This window comes from Vigna radiata, chromosome 5, assembly GCF_000741045.1.
Source record: "Vigna radiata var. radiata cultivar VC1973A chromosome 5, Vradiata_ver6, whole genome shotgun sequence".
NCBI lineage: Eukaryota > Viridiplantae > Streptophyta > Magnoliopsida > Fabales > Fabaceae > Vigna > Vigna radiata.
In genome coordinates, this window is record NC_028355.1 from 30,949,180 (window position 1) to 30,965,459 (window position 16,280).

Below are 16,280 nucleotides of genomic sequence, written 5' to 3' on the forward strand. Positions count from 1 at the left end.
CAAGCTCTCCATTAATGGAAAGCTAAGTTCATTATTGTTGGAGAGTGATGTAAACTAAGAACTTCTTGTAAATGCACTTGTGTTTAAATGAAAAATGCTTCATTCATTGCTTGTTGGTGTTTTTGTCTTTCTCTTAATGCTAGTTATGACTTGATCAACCATAGCTTGATTGTGGGGTTTACTTAATGTTGGGAAACTTTGGGTGAACCTTGAACTAGACTAAATACCTAAGGGAAATAGTGTCTAGGGATAGAACTAGGATCTTTAGTTGTCATAAACTTCTTTTCTTAATACGGGTGAATTTGGTGGATTACCAAGGGATTGGGATTTAACAAATGAACCTAGGCTAACTCACCAAGGGATTGGGTTTTAGTAAATTAGCTAGTTGACAAGAACAAGTAATTGATGAAGGGTATTGTAGTGCATTTGCATAGCAAGGAATTAGTTGAAATCATTCTCCAACATGTTCATTCCACATAGTTATCAATCATTTTCATATTCACTAGTTTTGGCCTCAAGTAGTTCAAATTTTACTTATGCATAAATTTTACTTTCATTGCATTATACCAACCAAAAAATGGAATCACTCTTTAGCTTGAATTAGTTAGTAATTATACGATTGTAGAGTAATAACGAAGTCTCTTGGGAAACGATATCCAGTCTTACCGGTATTACTACTTGAGCGATTTGGTGCACTTGCCAAAGTCTCAACAATGACTTAAACATCTAAACACTCTCATGTTTTGAAGTTTAATCAAGTAACATTAAACAAAATGAGAATCTGAAAATGCCATAACTAGAAGAATAGGATAGGTAGAAACATAAGAATTAGGCTCAAAATCCCAACATAGAAAAGTCTTAGAAAATACTTAGGTTATAGGAAACATAAAAACAACTAAGTTAAAACATCCAGACACAATGCCAAATGACTCACAAGTCAAAGCATCTAAGAGAGTTATGGTAAACGCATAAGCTATACTGTACCCAATGGTATTCAATTAAACTCTCAAAAAGTGAAGAAGTGTCAAGACAATGTCTTGGGCTAAACCCTCTAAAATCCTCAAACAAAAACCCAAAAACATGTAGGAAACAAAGCCTGCTAAACGCTCTTGCTTTATATAAGCAATATCCTAAAAAATCATTTACAACGGACTAGACGATACCATGAGCTAAACCCTTTACTTCATCCAACAATGAAGTTCTTATTCAACGTTTGGCATCTTAAAGAAAAGCTTAACTAAAAAACGCTATCTCAACGGTAGAAAATGTAAAAGCACTTTGTTGTTATGAAAAATCATTCAATGTCATTAAATGCTCAACGTTAAAAAACAACAAAAGTGATAAGAGATAAGACATATCTACTACATGCACAATCTACTCTATTCTAGGCAGATAACCTACTACACGCATCCACCTACTTTATTCAAATAATATCAGAAGTGGATGTTAGAGACAAAGAAGATATTCATAGAATGTTCTCCTCATAAGAAGTCGTGTCTGAAAGAAAGTATAACCTACTTTTAGCAAAGTATTTAAAAAGCAAGTCTGCTCTGACAATTTGACTTTACCAACGATTGCTTCACATGTAAGACAGAGAAGACACAAGATTCAAGGCTAAGAGTTTAGTCTAACGGATATCTTTCGAAGAGCCTTTAAATAGAAGATCATTCCAAGAAAGAATCAAGAGGATAACTTACAATGAAAATATAAATCCTAAGAAAAGCGTTTAGAAAAGAAGCACAAAAAAGCTCAAGTGAAAAGAGAATATCTAAGAAGAGAAAGAAAAAAAAGTGAAGAAATACTCTCGAGCTTCATTGTAATATTTGCTTACTATTATAAGAAGAGAGAAAAGAGAAAAGAGAAAAACACCAGTAAGTCTACAAATTGTATTGTATTGAACACATATCCTCTTTGTGAGAGTTATAATCTAAACTACTTGTAAGCAATTAGTTGATTGCAATTCTGAAGAGAATTAAAACACTTGTTGTGAAACTCAGACGGGTTAAGAAAATCTAGGCAGTACATCAGAGGATACTGGGATTGTCTAGTACAAGGAGTGGTGCAAAAACTCAATTACTCTAGAGTAACTAGATGTTATTCATTGACTAGGGATACCAAGAGTGGTGAAAAATACTGCACCACTAAGAGTGGGTGAAACTCAACTAGGCAGCATATTGAAGGATACCAAGAGTGCTTGGGATACCAGGAATGGTGAGAATACTTAGTTGTAATCTTGTTGAAGATTATAGTGGAACCCTTCGTGGATAGAGGAGACTGGACGTAGCTCAGTTGGAGTGAACCAATATAAAAGTACCTGTGCATTTAAATTTTAATTCTATCTAAATGCTTCTCGTGTAAAACCTGTAGTTGCATTTTAGTTTTAAATACAAGAGCTTCCCATACTAAACGATTATTCTTTTTAAAGGAAGGTCTTACAAGCACTATAGTGAATATTTTGAATAACACGTAAAAAGAAGTTATTGTTTATAATCTTTTGGAAGGTTGAGCATTTAACAATTATTTGAAAAATCTTACACTCGAAGAAAGTGCTATATCAGGAAAGTTGCGAAAAAGATTTTCAATTAACACTATTCAACCCCCCCTTCTAGTGTTTTTCAGGTACTTCAACTAAGAGTTTCCTAAAGTTTTTCTATGTTTCTATATGGTTAGGGATTTTTGAGCCTAATTCTTATGTTTCTGCCTATCCTATTCTAGTTAAACATCTTCAGTTTGTGATTTTAATGTTGTATGTAGGTTGGTCCTAATTGTTTTTCTACGAGTTAGTCACTTCTTATAAGATGTATTGTAGCTGGGGTTGGACCTAACTGTGGTTTTCTTGGGTTAGACTTTTATCTTTGGAAGTCGTTTATAGATGCTTCTTTCTAATTGGTCATTCATGAATTAAATGGGTTAGACTTGTTGAGTGAATACCTTTTATTTCAGACCCACTGTTCTTAACTACCGTTTAGTGTTTTGAATCTTTTCATTCTATGATTATATCCAAGACTACTTTGTTTAATGTTGTTTGTTTAAAGTTCAAAACTAAGGACGCTATAGACGAGCTTGTCTTGTCTCAATAGAGGAGGGAAAGAAGGTGGGAAAGAGTACGAACATGTAGATAGAGGTGTGAAAAGAGAAGAAGACGAGGAAGAGAAGGACCATGAGGGGGGATAAGAGAGAAATAGTGGTATTTGGGTAAGGTAGGGTTTGGCCGTTAAGGGTGTAGGTTAGATTGAAGAACTACTTGCGTAAGGCAGGTAAGTTCTGAATACAAAAATAGAAAGGGATGTTGGTTTATCATATTCATCTTGGTTCGATGATTGGATGAGATAATGATGATGGTTTAAAGGTTTGGAAGAAGGTTTTATTGGTTCAAAACGTTGAGAGTTTGAGAAATCAGGAGTTTGAAAGAGCATGAAAGTGAGAGAGAAGAAGAGTTAGGTTTTTTAGAGGAGTGAATGAATTGGGAATGCGAAGAGTAGGGTCGAGTGAAATAGAAGGAAAAGTTAGTCATGAGCGATAGATTTGTCTCGTCCATTTAATGCCCTTAGTACGAATACATTTTGAAAAGAGATATTGTGAACCAATACCCTCTGCGGATAGAAGAGACTGGACGTAACTTAGTTAGAGTGAACCAATACCCAAAAAAGAATGCGAAAGGTGGCGATTGATAAGCAGTGGAACAACGTCGGAATATGCTCCATTGATCCATAAACGACGACACGCTTCCGATAAAAGGATGCGAGCGAAAAGGGATTACTTCACGGGAATAATTTTTCGGGGGCTGAACACGTTCCAATCGGCGGCACAACGACAAAATGTCCTTCGATAATTGTTGAACAACGTACTTTTGGCAACTGACGATGGAAACTCCATTGAGCAGTTCTCAATGCGATTTTCAGATCTCAAAATGAAAGACACTCTTCAGACTCCCTCCCAATTCATAATCCACGTCATTCAGCCTTTCTTTTTTTTTTATTAAACACGTGGACAACCCAAAATTTGACACGTGACGATGTCAAAAATTTGTCAAATTCTAGATGTCAAAGTATCATTACCCTTTATTTATACTAACATATTGTTTTGCTGTTTGACTATGTAATTATCTACTCACGGTATAAGTAAAGTTCGACAATTCATCATTTGAATTCAGATGAGGATAAGGTCTTCGATTTTTTCCTTATTGCAAGTACCCAAATGCAGCATGCATAACTTAGCCAAATGTAAAAAAGAGGGAGGATTATGGAGTTTTATTAAGATTCATGAAAACAGCATAAGACTACTTAGTTCTAGAATTTATGGGCCCGAGAGAAGATTTACTACTAAGTGTATTAAAAGACTTGTAAATAAACCACTTGGAACTCCAAATCGAAAAGTACCAAGCATGAAAGTTTTAGAAATGAGATTTTATCAAGTGTTATAATGAATGTTAACATTAATATTTCTTAAACATTATGTATTTTTTTTATATATCTATATCGTAATGATCAATTAAATGTACTTTATCTTAAATATCAATAAAATTAACTTTAATTTATTTTTATCTACTTTGCAATTTTATATTTTATTAATTTTTTATTATAAAAAAAATTTAATTAAATTAAAAAATTATAAAAATAAGTAGATTATTATAAATAAAAGAGATTTCAAACTTTCATAAAAAAAATAGTAATCACTGATAAAAAAAAACGTTAATACTCTTCACATAAAAAGCATATGATACTAAGAATTATAAAAATGCTCTCGAAATCAATTATAATAACTTCAACTATGGGAATTTTAAAATCTACATTGGAAATAGAAACCTCCACAAATTAAAAAAAAAAACTTTGCTAATTAATAGTTTTTTTCGTGATATTACATATATATAAAGTCAACAAAAACAGAAGCAGACAGCATAATGGCCAAAAGATAAGAGAGGAAGAAATTAGAGGCTATAGTAGAGACGAGTCACTAGACACTAGAAGATATGCAAACTATTAGACACGAAACAATACAAACCACAAATCAGACCATACACAAAGAACAACTATATTAAATGAGACAAACACAAGAATATTATACAATGCTCGATTTTATGATTAAAATAGTGAAATTCAATTCAATGAGATACAACTTTATCTTTACAATTCATCTTATCTCTACAAACCGCTCGCTTGATTTTGGAATTAAAATAATCCAACCACCGAAGAGATATGAATCGGTTGCTGCTTGCTCATGTTCAAATTCAATTTGCACTTTTCAGAAATTCAACTTCCACTGTTCCAATACAGTATGTTTTCATTGCACTCTGCTTTCCTTTTTTATACTAAATTGTGCACCCGTTATTTGACGAAAGAACCGTAAGCAAAATCGCAAACTCAATTAAGACAATACAAATGTTCAACTATTTGCGCTTGCATTTCAACTCTTAATCAACACGTTCTTACGCATTAATAACAACAGTGAACATATCTTTATTTATACTATAGTTGGATCGGACATCATGCATATTGTTGGAGTACAAACAAAGTCTCACATTGAGTGAAGAAAAGATTGATCAAGGATTTATATACACATAGATATCTTCAATAGTAAGAAGTGTTTTGGAGTGGTACCAAAAACAAACCTATGAAAACCTGACTCAAAGCGGACAATGTCTTACCATATCTGGAGATCTATGTGTATGTCCAACCTCCCCACAACACATACATTTATGAAAGATGACAAATTACATTACACGTGCTAGTCGACCACATTCACTATCTTACAAATCATTCACTGTGCACATTATTATACATGTAAGTTTTTCTACTGTGCACAAACAACACTAATGAAAAACATCCTTTTTTTCGTAATTTGAATAAGTTCAATTAGGATGCTCTATTTTCATGTTATCTCTGTTGGACTTTCCTTCAAGTTTTCGAGCAAAGAAGTCCTTAAAATACTGATCAACTCTGATACTCTTGAACTGTGGTGGTGTTTGATCAGTTATCAAACGTGCTGAAGGACCTATGACAGCATCTTCTCTAGGGCTATAGAATGTTGCAAATGAAAGTCTTTCCTTCTCAGAATTCACTGTTGCTCGATGCTCAACACTCCGATATGTTCCATTCGTAATAATCTATGCAAAATTGAAACTAAATCTCATTAGGATATATATAGACCACATATACAAAAAGAGAAACAATCATTTCAATTATTATGAGCGAAATTTTCTGTGATGTTCATTGAAGGTGCAAGATATAACCCGTCAATGTCGGTGTTGAAATTTGGCCATAGAAAATGACACATGATTTCATTTCCACACAATGATTGCCACCTTTTCGTTTCAATGGCTTAAAATTAAAACTACAATCGAGATATCATGTTATCAGGAAGATGCAATTTACTGAAAATGACTAAGTTACTCCAAACATCTCTATCTATTTGAGAACTCTCCCTATAACTAAAAACAACAATTCATTAAGCAATTCTATATAACTTAAACAAGAGTTATTTCTTGCATCTTTTAACTGTGTAATTCTATGTAAATTTTAAAATGTTTATTGATATATATCGATTGACTAGTCTTTCTGTTGTTAAGTTGTTGTCGTCATCATTGCTTGTGTTGGTATTTTCTGTTTGCTAATAGCAAATGAACATTAATTATAAATGTGGTGGCAGGGCCAGGGAATCTTTTATGGACCATTACCTTTATATGGAATCTTTTATCGCACTTGAACTTTCTATTCTTGTGTTAGACCAAAATTAATATTAAAAACTAGAAACATAAATTTATATAATAATTACAAAATATGCACTGGACTTAACTGGGTTTCAAGGCATTATAGAAATTAATCAGGATTTTAAACTTTCGGGTACGTAAGTTGTTTTTTTAATAAATAAAAGTCTATAAATGTATGAGATTCTAAATCTTTTTCAAAAAATCAAGATAGGAAAATTCTGACTATTAATGTTAAAAGTAGACTTTAAATCTAATTTAATTTCACAAAATCAAATTATAAGATGATGTTTGTATCCATTTATATACACTTAATTGGTCTTATCTTTAATCGATGTGAGACTTCCATAAGTTAAAGTTAATATCATAAATATGTTTATTATGTTACCTCCAAGATGTCCCCAACATTAACAATGAAGGCATTAGGCAAGGGTTTAACAGGAACCCACATTCCATCTTTCCTTATCTTCATTGAGTTGTAAGAGGATGGTGAGAGCTGTTGGATCTGAATGATTGGTTAGGCCATTCACTTTTTCTGGTTGAGGACATGGAGGGTAATAATTCATTCTCATCATTTGTATCCCATTTTCAAATAATTCCCTTATTTCCACTTCTTCTATCCCCGATGCTTTTGCCAAATGCCTAAGAATATCCATAGTTAGATCCTTCATCTTTTCTGAGTAGACTTCTAGAGTGTCTCTGCATCATGGCAAAAACCAATTAGTTAAGAAATAACCATTCATCAACATCAACCATGTGCAGAAAACATGAGTTTTTCAAGGATTTCATTAACCAATAATGAAAAACAGTTCAATTAAACAAATAAACAATATCTTGGAATAATGAGATTTTAAATTTTTTTCTTATAAAATTGTTCAGAAGTAGACTTTAGACATAACTCAACCTCACAAAACTAACTTGTAAGGTAAGATTTTTACTTACTTATATATTATAAATTAACTTTGTTTTCAGTCGGTTGTGGAACTTTCAACACACCCAGTAAAACGAGACATTAATAGACGGTCTGATAATGGGTAAAACAACATACTCAACAAATAACAAATATCACTAAGATAGACTCTAAACATAACTCTGATACCATGTTAAGGAATGAACTTTAAGTCTAACTCAATCCTACAAAATAGCCTGATGAGGTTTACACCCACTTATATATTATAAATCAATTGGAAGTCTGGCTTGAACTTTCAAAGATTATATAATTAATAAACAAAACCTGAAAGGAAGAGGGAGTTGCGAAAATAAGTGGGGCATTCTGGAGTGCTTTGGAAGGGTGATGATGTAGAACATATCACCCCAATCTAGCTTTTGATCTTCACTCAAAACAAATGCTTGTCCGAAACCCTCCATGTGTTCTGGAGTTTGCCAAAACTTTTTCTTCTCCGTCATTGGAAGGTTGAAGAAATCTTCAATCTCCAACTTCACTTTCTCCACCATGGATGACCTTATTCCATGGTTTATCAGCTGTAAAACGATATTGAAATTCTAATAAATTTACTTTTCCGAGTTCGTAATAAATTTACTTCATACTTTTCAGAAATATGTTACAGTTACAACAAAATTGAAGACAGAAAAAAAAGGAGGAAATTGAAGAAACCTGAAAGAATCCCCATTCCTTGCAAGCAAAGTGAAGCTTGTCCAATTCAGAAGTGGGAGATTCTTGAGAAAGCAATCTGTGCATGTCAATAACTGGAATGTGAAGAGTAGCAATATTAGGTTGTTGAGAAATATGCAGCATTTGTTGTTCATGTTGAGGCTGAATGTATCTTTGTGGAACATTAGCCAAATTTTGTTTTGCCAACTCTTGAACTGATGGTACCAAAAGTGATCTTCCTGATACGTTCGAGAACTTTTCCATGATCTTAGTTTGCCAGAACCAGCAATCGTTCTAAATTGTGAGAACTGAACGAACCAGACACTCATTAAATAATGCAATGACAAGAGAAATATCTATCCATGCCTTAGAGTTCTATTCATAACGTGCATGTAAAATATTTTTATTAAATTATTCACGGAATAATAAATAAATTATATGTCTTCATCTATTACAATTTTAGCATGATAATAATAGTTAAATTAAATTGTAAATGATGACGAAAAATTAAGTTAATATATTAACTTTATGGGTTGTTGAATATATAAGAGAATGTAAAAACTATAAACATTGAGCTTCGCACAAAAAATAAGTGTCCTAATCTTTGTTTCATAATATTTCAATTAATGTAAATGCATTATTCAAGATAGAATTGAATGAATGCAAAACAAATTAAAGACGTGTGTCGTATTCTTTATAAAGTAAGAGTGAGTGTTTTGAACACGTTTTTTCTTATATCAGCAATAATTAATAATAATATTAAAACATAAAACATTAGGAATGTCTTTATACGTCTACATAAAATGTTACTAGATAAATACACACAAAGAAATGTGAATATGTAGTTCTTTGAAGACAGATCTTTATTTTTAAAAAATAATCTTATATTGTGATGCAATTTATAATTTTTACAATCTATTCAAATATTACAAAATATTATCCAAATTATATATTATTCCTCTTAGAGATAATCAGAGGCGAAGCTTAAATACTGTGAAACATTTTGATTCCTTAATTGTTTTTTCGCATATATATAATTTATAAATAAATAAATAAATCATTTTAATTTAATATAATTTATTTATTTCTCAAATAGAATCATGTTACATATTATTATGATTTTTTTTTTCTTTAAATAAGATATTTTATTTATTTGATATCTTTAAAAAATTACATTTATTTTAACGTATTCTAAATATTTTTATGAAGATTCACCCATGCACGTAACAAAGATAATCATAAAATATATTTATGACTGCATACTATATAATAGATTTGACTCATTAAAATCATTGGTCAAAAATTACCTTCCGCCATCTCCATCCAAAGGGGTCTCTAGAAGATTATTTCAATCACTATTAGACAGATGAACATGTGCTCGTTTCCTTCCAAATAAAGAAAGGTTTTGTTTTGCTTTATTATTTCTGTCTTTGTCAAAGAGTTAATAGAAAATGGTAGTGATAAAGAATCTTCCAACATTTAGAAGAGGAAACTTAAATGTTCCTATATAATTATAGTGTTATAATGGATGAACTATTTTATAAATACCTACACTAAAATAAAGAAAAAACAATGAAATTAACTTCTTGATAAATTGAAATTAAATTATGTAAAACTAATCTGCGTAAATTCTTTCGTATAATCCTAAATTTTTTAAAACTTATAAATAATTAATTTTATTTTTTTACCTTTTCCAATAAATATATATAAAGGATATGTATCAAAACACTTTCTTACCAGCATTAGTACAAAAATGGGCTTTTAACACACCTAATAGGGTTTCAGTTTCGACGAAAAAGAAACATAAAAAGATGTGATAATATTTTTGCAAACTTATAGGCCTCGATTATAAAATAATCGAGATCATATACCTCTTTTGACATTGGTTAACAAACAACCGAAGTCTAAAGGTGAGTCACATATATAAAAATTTAAACCTTTCACTTTAGTACACACTAGTCAAAGTCTATGGTCTCAATTATTCTCGTAACCAAATTCATAGGGTTCTGACATTCCCCCTATAGAGAGATTATGTCAGACTTTTCAGATTCTGAACAAGTCTATGGCCTCGCTTATTTGTAGAACCATTGTCATAAGTTTTTGACTTTACACCCAACAGAAGGAACTTTTAAACTGTTCAGATTCTAAAGGGATGCTATGGCCTCAATTGTTTAGAGAATTGGTGTCATCGACCCCTTTTGCTTCAGTATTACAAAGAACTAAGACCAAAGGTGTGAGTCAAAAGTTAGACTTGGCTCCAAAACTTTTATTTTTTAAATATTTCGTTGAGCTTTTGGCATCGGTTCTTAGTAGAACCAAGGCCATAAAGTACATAGTGTTCGGTTATTAAAATAACTAAGACAATATGTCTTTGTAATGGTAAAAAGGTGAAAATTCACATAACCCTTTACAGTTTCTTTTCGCATATCTTCATTGCTCTTGAACCCTCTTTTATGTTACTACTACTCGATTCCCTCCTTACCGTGGTCATTATCTCCTTCATCGACGTCATTGTCTCCATTGACGTTGTCTGAATTCCGTGGTCATTGCCTTTTTCTTCATAGTCTTTCATTCACTTGTTTGAATTTCTCCGCAATGAGCTTTGGTTTCCTCATTCCTTACTTATTTTGGCGTTTTTGAGCTACTTTTGGTTCCTGGTGTAAGATCTGGGAAAATAGGGGATCTTAGAAATAAAGTAGTCTTGAAACTTTGGTGTTTTTGTTTGATAATTAATGTTCTTGAGTGTAAATCTTTGTTATAACATAACTGTTGTTATTTCTTTGATTTTATTTATACTTTGCTTGAGGACAAAATTATCTTTTACCTTTTATTAATTATGTGCAGAAATTAAAATAAGTAATGCAGAAAGGAGAAGCATGCAAAATAACAATGAATCTTTTAGAAGATTGGGTAGTTTTCATTTTGAAAGTTTGTTGAGAAAAGATACGAGATATAGGGTTGTTAGATATTTTAAAAGATATTATGAGATATTGTTAATTAAAAGATATCTTGAGATATTATTATATATAATTAGATATTATGACTAGATAATAATAATAAAATATGATGCATTAGTTAGGGACTTATTATAATCAATTAGAATAAAAATATTAAGATTGAATATATTATCTAAGGACTTATAATAATTAATTAAGTCAAAGATAAATTTATTTTATCTTATCTATATTGTTTATCTTAGTTGGTTGTTATTACTCCTTGAAGGTCTTTTTTTATAAATAAAGTACCCTATGTATATATTCGACACAAGGAAAATTAATCACACACATAGTTGTAACTATATTAGACACCTCCTATCTATATAGCAACTTTGACCATTAGGAAAATGAGACAAAAACCTAAAAGCTAAAGGTGACAGGAAAAAAGAGAGAGTGAACGTGAGAGTGCAATTGCATTGGAGGAGATCTTTGGGTATAGATAAAGCCTTAGTATGGGAAAGTTTTCCATGTGTTTGATATATGCTATATGTGTATGTTTTGATTATCTTGAATTATAATCCTTGTTTTTATGTATGTATATGTGATCATGGTTACGATTATCTGTTGCTATTGATGGGTTAGGGTTTGTGCATGCATGTGATAGAGTTTACATCATTTTTGTTTAAGGTTTTCCTTGTGAAAGCATGCATGACTTTGTTAGGTTTTCCCATGATAATATGCATTAATGTTAAGAGGGGACAAAGGTATGTTGTGTGGGGTTTTTACCATGCAAATATATCTTGTGAAGAGTGGTATGATGATCATATGTATCATATTGGGTTTGTTTAGGTGATAATCTATGTAATGATGAGTTTTGGATGATTCAAATGATGTAATGTATGTATTTGTGTTTGTTTACAAGGGTATGTGAGGATTGAGTTCATGTATGATGTGTTAAGTAAGTTTCCTCGTGGTTTAGGGATGATGTTTGGGTGTATTGAATACTTGATGTTTGTCTAGAATGAGTTTGGGTTCGATAATAATCGATTATCTTAAGTTATAATCAATTATTTGGAAGTCGGTTTTGAGTTTCGTCACTGGAATAATCGATTATTTAGGATGATAATCGATTATCCTTTCAAATGTTGTAATGTTGAAAATTGATACTGTAGCTATTTGGAATAATCGATTATCATCAATAATAGTCGATTATCCTAGTGTATTTTTGCTACAAAAGTGCATTTTTATGGAGAATGGACGAGGGACAAGCGTATGAACGACAAATCTCAACCAGTTTAGATTGTGTTCGGTGTGCATTGGAGCTAACAGGACACAAATCCAAAGTTAATATGGTGTGTCTACAACTTGAGGGGTTAGACATAATTTTGAGAATGAATTGGCTGACAACCAATGAGATTCTCATTGATTGTGGTAAGTAAAGGTTGTCTTTCTAGAGAAGGAACAAATGCAAACAATTTCATCTTGTGAAGTTTTGCAAGATACCCGGGAAAGAGCTACATGTTTTGTTGTGATAACAAACAAAAAGAAGAAAAATGTAGAATAGCAGATTGTGGGTATACATGTGGTAGAGGAGTTTGTTGATGTGCTCCCAGACGAAGTCCCAAGTTTGTCACCTAGTCGAGAAGTTGATTTTGCAATAGACTTGGTACTAGGAGCAGGACCAATGTCTATGCCACCTACAGGATGACTCCAGTTGATTTGGCAAAGCTAAAGAAACAAGTAAAAAATCTGTTGGATAATAAGTTTATTCGACCTAGTGTATTGTCGTGAGGAGCTCTAATATTGCTTGTAAAAAAGAAGGGCGGAGGTTCAAGGTTGTGTATTGATTACAGGCAGTTGAACAAGGTTACTATCAAGAATAAGTACCTTTAGCCAATGATCGACGATTTTCTTGATCAATTGAGGGTTGCCAGTGTATTATCTTAGATTGATTTTAGATATGGCTATCACCAGATCTTAGTCAAATTGGAGGATAAATAGAAGACAACTTTCAGGTCACGTTATAAACATTATGAGTATGTGGTAATGTCGTTTGATGTGACAAACACTCCAGCAATTTTCATGAATTCCATGAATCGGATATTCTGATCTTGTCTTGATAAGTTTATTGTTGTATTTATGGACAACATTCTCATTTATTCCAAGGATCGGGGAGAGCATGTTGAACATATGAGGATTGCATTGGTAATCTTGAGAGGGCATCAATTGTACGAGAAGTTGTCAAAGTATGAGTTTTGGTTTGAGGAAGTCCAGTTCTTGGGGAATATAATTTCTTCTCAAGTAATTTCAATGGACCCAGCTAAGGTTGAGGCTATGTTGAAATGGGAGTGACCAACTACGGTAACAGAAGTGAGAAGCTTTGTGGGGTTGGTAGGTTATTATTAGAGGTTTATGGAAGGCTTTTCCAAGATTGTGGGATCGTTGACGCAATTAACTAGTAAGGATCGGTCATTTGTTTGGACAAACAAATGTGAGACAAGTTTTGAGGAGATGAAGAAGAAGTTGACATCTGCTCCAGTGTTGGTAATTCTAGACGTCAAGAAAGTGTTTTTGGTGCACTGTGATGCGTCATATCAAGGACTGGGATGCGTAGTAATGCAAGAAAGGAAACTAGTGGCCTATGCCTCTCGTCAAATAAAGGTGCATGAGAAGAATTATCGGACACATGATATGGAGTTATCTACAGTAATGTTTGCTTTAAAGACGTGTAGACATTATCTAATGGCCAATTATGATCATGGCCAAATCTTTCATTTTTTGTGAGTATAGTTCTAGAGTGTCTCTGCACATCAAAGACCAACGGGAGTACTGTAACATAAAACAAAATGCATACATTAATACATAAACAAAAAAGTTTGAGAAAATATAAAAGTAGAACCTGAAAGGGAGAGAGAGTTCTAGAAATAAGTGGGGCATTCTGGATTTGGTAGGAAGAGTGATATATAGAACATATCATTCCAATAAAGTTTTTGATCTTCACTCACAACAAATAACTTCCCAAAATGTTTTCAAAATTCTTAAGTGTTGTACTTAATCGATTACACGTTTTACATAATCAATTAAGTTTGTTATATTTTGAAAACAATTAGTTGGTAAGTCTTAACTGTTTCAACGGTCATATTTTAATGTGTTTTGACTTACATGAAATATTAAATCGATTACATTATGTGCTTAGTCTATTAAAACTGTTTGAATGTTTTTCATGTGTAACTCTTTTACTTATGCAACCGATTACATTATTATTGTAATCGATTAGATTGTGTATGTTATGAGAAAACTATAAATTGACGCATTGCACACTGCACTTACGATTGATTGATCATTCCAAACTTTCATATCTGATATTTGTGAAGTGAGAAAAGTGATACAGGTGTGTTGAGACACTCCAAGAAACAAGATACATAGAAGTTGTTATTCTTGAAGGTTTCTTGAAGAACAAATTTGGGTTTTCACTACTGATCAACTATTGCACTACTAAGGTGTACTCTTGACTTATCAAATTTCGTTTCTAGCAATCTTGGATTATGTTGTTCCCTATGTGTGCGGCCAAGAAGAAAAACATGGAGTTCTTTGGACTTTGAGGGGTTCTCAAAGGGTGACTCCAAGAGAGGATTATTCTTCTTACAGGGTTTTGTTATTGCTTATATTAGATTAGTGAGTTAGAGAGGTAATTACATTTGAGAGGTGGTCTATGTAAAACCTTGTTGTAAAAACTCGTATCTTTATAGTGCAATTGGCTTTCAATCTCAAGTTAATTGAAAGGATACTAGATGTAGACATTAAGGCCGAACTATTATAAACCTTGTGTTTGTATCTCTTTCCTTATCTCTTTTTCTTTCATTGCATGCACCTTATTGCTTAGATTCCAAGAAAGACTAAAAATCATTCTAAGTTTTCAAAAAGATTGAAAAAGTAATTGTTTTTATTGATCACCAATTCATCCCCTCTTAGTATTGATAAACAAGGCACTTCTTTTCTTTCAATTAGGAATCTTGTTGTTATTATTGTTGGGTATGGGGAATGTTTATGGTTGATATATGCAACGTGTTTATATCTTGTATTTATTATGATTGTTTTATCGATAGCTTATCTCACACGTGTTTGTGTGTTGTGAATGACATTATCAACGATGATTTGACTATTTATATGTTTCCTCCTATTCTAATAGTAACTTGACACAATAAAATAAAGAAAAATAAATAAATTAGAGTAATTATCCTAAAACTACTCTATCTTGACAAACGTCTTTGTTTCTTCCATGTTCTACAACAGTTATCACATGTAACCTGTTTTCAAATTAGTTTTAGTTTATATTTCGATTATCTTTTTCTTGATGTTTTTCTATGCATCAATCTCTCTATTTTTTACTTGTGTCTTGGTCAAACTTTTGTGATGTTTTCAATATTATTCTTTATTCGATTTTCAGTTTTGATTCTCATTATCTTGACACATTTCTTTTTCACTTTTTTGCATGGTAACATGTTTGTCGTATCTTTCTATTCCATTGTTTCTCATTACACATAAGAAAGTGTGGGAATGGATTAGAAATATCCAAATGTCAATTGGTATTTTAACCCATTAGCATGCATAAACTTAATGACAAAACAACAAAAATAATCATGCATGGGGGATAAATTTTGTAATATATCTTGGTAAACAAAAATAGCACATATGAGGGTGCATAAAAATTATAATATATCTTGGTAGAATGTTGTTGGTTCTTATTAAAATATAATGTAAATTCTAGAATAATATAAAATATCCTAATAGTATTAAAATGTAATACAAATTCTAAAATACTATAGAAAAACCTAAGACTAACCAATAACATTCTATATAGATAAAAATCTAAAAAAATTTACATAAATTGTAGTTAGTATTTTCTAGAATAATTTGAATTTATAAATATCCATATATTTTACTATTTGAAATAATACAACATCTACCACAACTAAAACAACTTCTAACATATAACTAAGACAATTACAAAATACACTTCTTCCAACTA

The 16,280-nt window shown here is 31.7% G+C and overlaps 1 pseudogene; it reads right to left on the reverse strand.

Annotated features, from left to right (window-relative positions):
- Window positions 1–5,432: 5,432 nt before the first annotated feature.
- On the reverse strand, window positions 5,433–8,652 carry LOC106762017 (annotated as a pseudogene).
- Window positions 8,653–16,280: the final 7,628 nt, after the last annotated feature.